Source organism: Sciurus carolinensis, chromosome 9 (assembly GCF_902686445.1).
Source record: "Sciurus carolinensis chromosome 9, mSciCar1.2, whole genome shotgun sequence".
NCBI lineage: Eukaryota > Metazoa > Chordata > Mammalia > Rodentia > Sciuridae > Sciurus > Sciurus carolinensis.
Genome location: NC_062221.1, coordinates 101,402,772 through 101,407,236, shown reverse-complemented (window position 1 = coordinate 101,407,236; position 4,465 = coordinate 101,402,772). Strand labels below are relative to the sequence as shown.

At 34.8% G+C, this 4,465-nt stretch overlaps 1 pseudogene; it reads left to right on the top strand.

Moving 5' to 3' along the window:
* Positions 1 to 1,061: 1,061 nt before the first annotated feature.
* LOC124993720 (dual specificity protein kinase TTK-like) lies at positions 1,062 to 2,641 on the top strand (annotated as a pseudogene).
* Positions 2,642 to 4,465: the final 1,824 nt, after the last annotated feature.

The window sequence follows — 4,465 nt, the reverse complement described above, 5'->3', positions numbered from 1 at the left end:
TAGAAGAAATAAACGCAAGAGACTATTTTTATGGGCAACTTATGCTAGAGCAAGAGTTTAGGGTGGAGAAGAAAGTTGATTTTAAAGAATTCATCAGTGACTGAGTGTGGTGGTGCCCACCCATAATCCCAGCTATGTGGGAGGCTGAGGAAGGAGGCACAAGTTCAACACCTGCCTGTTCAATTTAGACTGTCTAGAAAAAGAAGATGAAAAGAACTGGGGAAGGAGCTCATTGGTAGAGGGCCCCTGAGTTCAGTCCTCAATACCAGGAAAAGGGAGGGGGAAGAATGCATTAATGTTTCAAGCATTCTTTCTGGTAAACATTCTTTTTAGTAAACATTTAATGGAGCATTTAATATGTGCCAGGTATTTTTAACAGAAGGCATTCAGTATATAAAATATTTGTTTCTTCTAGTTTCTTATACAATTCTCATTTTGTTTAACTTGTATAAAGTAATTTTTACTGTTGAATAAAGAGTTTATTTTATCAAGTACTTCTCTGTGATCTCTTCTATTGTCATCTTTTGATGTTTATCTAAAATTGTACAATCCTATACTCTTGACTAGATTAATGCTGCTAAAAGAATGGTTATCCTTGGTAGTCTGGCAGTTTCAGAGAAATAAAAGCACAAAAAGTGGTTTCCCACATAATTCATATATATTTTACAAATCTTATGTAAATAATTCACATATTTTTAAAAGTTTCAAATGGAAGATGATTTTCATGAAAATTCCATTCAGTTTAACTATATTGTTAAGGATGGGGATGTAGTTCAGTGTTAGAACGCTTTTCCAACTTGTGTGAGGTACTGTTCAATCCCCAGTACCAGGGAAAAAAAATTTTTTTTTGAAATTGAAAGTGCATGGTTGGTTGGTTGTGAATCGTTGTGTTGGTCAGTTTAACCATAACCAACAAAGTTAGCAGGGTGTTCATCATCACCATCACTAATGATCTTTTCTATAATTTGAATGCTTGCCAAGTTTGCACTTTACAGATTATACTGTTACATCTAATTCACTAACTTTGCTTGTTGAAAAATGATAAAAATAGCAATACCACAATGCAGATGGTGGAAAAAAGGTCGGTGTGAAAACAGTGTGTATATTGCAGATTGTATGCATGTGCAGATTGTGTGTAACTGATGTTTCCTAATAGCTGAAACAAAATCATGATGACTATATGAAGTTGTCTTTGGCCTGCAACCCCTTCAACTATGGATCAGCTGATCATATTGCCTGTCAAATATTTATGTCACCAGTTTTCACATTATTTTAAAAACACAGATTTCTCTGGTAAGTGAACTTAATAAGGTAATTTTTTTCCTGAGCAAGTGTTAAATAATACACTCCAGTTTCAAATTTGTCATGCAAGAGTCCAAAATTATAGACACATCCAGAGTATCCATAAAGCCAAGTACAAGACACTTGCTAAGAAGCTTGTAAAAACTGTCTCATTAGTAACAAACATTTTGAAGAATGATTTTCCAGCCATGTGTCCGTCATCAACACCATACAGCCTGCTGGCCTGTTTCCAACAGCAGCAGCAGCAAGTGCCCACTACTCTTCTTCAAAACTTAGATTTTGGGATCTTCAACAAACGAATGCATTGCAGTTAAAGGAAGAATTTATTCCATATTAAAACATATGCAGTGGATGTTCAAGTAAGGTGTATCAGGTGTTGAATGAAAAGAAGCAGATACATGCTATTAAATGTGTATGTAGAAGAAACAAACTACTGGTAGGTAGTTATCAGAATGAAATAGCTTATTTGAAAAAAAATTACAACCTAGTGATAAGATTATTCAACTTTATGATTATGACATCACAGACCAGTACATCTACATGGTAATGGAATGTGGAAATATTGATCGTAATAGTTGGCTTAAAAAGAAATCTATCAATCCATAGGAGCGCAAGAGTTACTGGAAAAATATGTTGGGAGCAGTACACACAATCCATCAACATGGCATTGTTCATAGTGATCTGAAGCCTGCCTTTTTTCTGATAGTTGATGGAATGCTAAAGCTAATTGATTTTGGGATTGCAAACCAAATGAAACCAGATACAAGTATTGTTAAAGATTCTCAGGTTGGCACCGTTAATCATGCCACCGGAAGCAATCAAAGATATGTCTTCCTCAAGAAAGAATGGGACATCCAAGTTGAAGATAAGCCCCAAAAGTGATGTTTGGTCCTTAGGATGCAGTTTGTACTATATGACTTATGGGGAACACCATTTCAGCATATAATTAATCAGATTTCTAAGTTACATGCCATAATTGACCCTAATCATGACATTGAATTTCCATTGAATTTCCTGATATTCCAGAGAAAGACGTTCAAGATGTGTTAAAGTGGTGTTTAATAAGGGACCCTAAAGTGTGGTTTAATAAGAGGATATCCATTCCTGAGCTCCTGGCACATACATATGTTCAAATTCAAACTCATCCACGTAACCAAATGACTAAGGTAGCCATTGATGAAGTAAGTTCTGGGCCAACTCGGTCTGAATTCTCGTAACTCTGTTTTGAAAGCTGCTAAAACTTTATATGAGCACTACAGTAGTGGAGAAAGTCATGATTCTTCATCACTCAAGACTTTTGAAAAAAAATGGAAAAAAATTATATACATCCAGCCATAAACTGTCAACACAATAAAATACATTGGAGTGTTATACTTCTGATTCTCTGTGGAAATCTACTCTTGAAAACTACTTCACTCTGAAATGCTATCAGCAAAAAAATATAGTAAATTATTCTAAGAAAAAGAAACTAAAAATAACAACCACTAATGGCACTATATATATTAATGGAGAATCTTTCTCTGTTTTATGTTATCCTATAAATCAGATCTATTTGATAGCATTTCATACTTAGAATACTGGATAGACAACTGAAATATATTGTGAAGAACTATGTTAAAAAAAACTTTATAGCATTAAGTGACATTAAAAAAATTCAAAAGGATATAACAATTTGGTCACAACATGGAAGAGCAATTCTTACCATGTATTCAAAAAGATATTTCATTTTTCAGACAAAACCACTATGTGAAGTATATGAATCATTATTTGACAGGTGCATTAAATATATGAGAAGTTCTTAATAGTTTCTTGTTCCATTTATCCCTGAAAACCCATGAATATAGACTTTATTGGGACATAAGTTTTGGGACTAGAAGGGGTGAATCATGACATTTAATGATGGAGCCCCAGCTACTTGGGCAACCCTGAAGATGATTGTTGGGTAAATAAAAGGACTATACAAAGAACCCCAACAATGACACATCCCTTTTTTAAAAGAAGTATAATAAGAAACTATCAAGATGAAGATACATTGTTGAAGGGCGTAGAAAATACAATCAATTTTGTTTTTGTTTTGTTTTGCGGTGCTGGGGATTGAACCCAGGGTCTTGTGCTTAATAGGAAAGCACTCTAAAAACTGAGCTATATCCTCAACCCCTATAATCAATTTTGATCGCTTAAATCTACATTATAATGTTTTGGGAAAAACTGGGCAGGAAGTTAACAAAATTGTTTTTATCTTCTGATAGTGACTATTAGAGAAAAAGTGCTCGCATGAGGTTTTGAGCTAAGGGAAGAGATTAAAAGTATTTCTCTGAGATATTAGTAACAGGCTTTCCCTTGATATTAGGTGCCTTGCTCAAGTGGCATATCAACCGATCTACTGTCTTGAAGCGCCATTCCTCCAAGTTCATAATGTGAATTTTAATGACAAGGAGATAGGATTATTTCAAGATTACACGACTCTTGTGCAAAGGGCTCAGTTCTACAGAGCTTCATTTTTCTCCCCACCATCTCAATGTTTCCGCTTGCTTCAGAAAGAGTACATTTGGGGACTGATTCAAAACCACATCCAAATACTGCAATGAACATGAAAATTCTCTGAGGTAAATACAAAGGACAGAATGAGAACCCATTTAATGCCATCTGCAGGTAGATTTTTCTTTTAGTGACAGTAGGTATAAAGAGTATTGTGAGAGAAAGCATGTGACTGAAAAAGAATTACATAGGTCAATCAGTAAGAAAAACAGTTTCGTAAGTCAGTCTGACAAGGTGGCAAATGCCTGTAATCTCAGCTACTCTGGAAACGTAGGCAGGAGGATTGCAAATTTGAGACCCCCTGGGTAACTTATTGAGACTGGGTCTTAAAATAAAAATTAAAACACACACACACACAACTGGGACAGAGGATGTGACCCAGTAGTAGAGCACTTGTCTATCATGCATAAGGATCTGGGTTCAATCCCAGTATAACAAAAAAATAAGGAAGCTTTGTAAATCACGTCTCATCTCAGCAGAAGAGTGACACACTTCCTCTTTTTTTATGGATATAGTAATATATACATCATTCTTATAAAATTTTCAACAAGTTGTATGCTTATGTTGACCTGACAATATGTTGTTAAAAAAATCAGTAATCTACTTTTCATACAAATAATTGAAC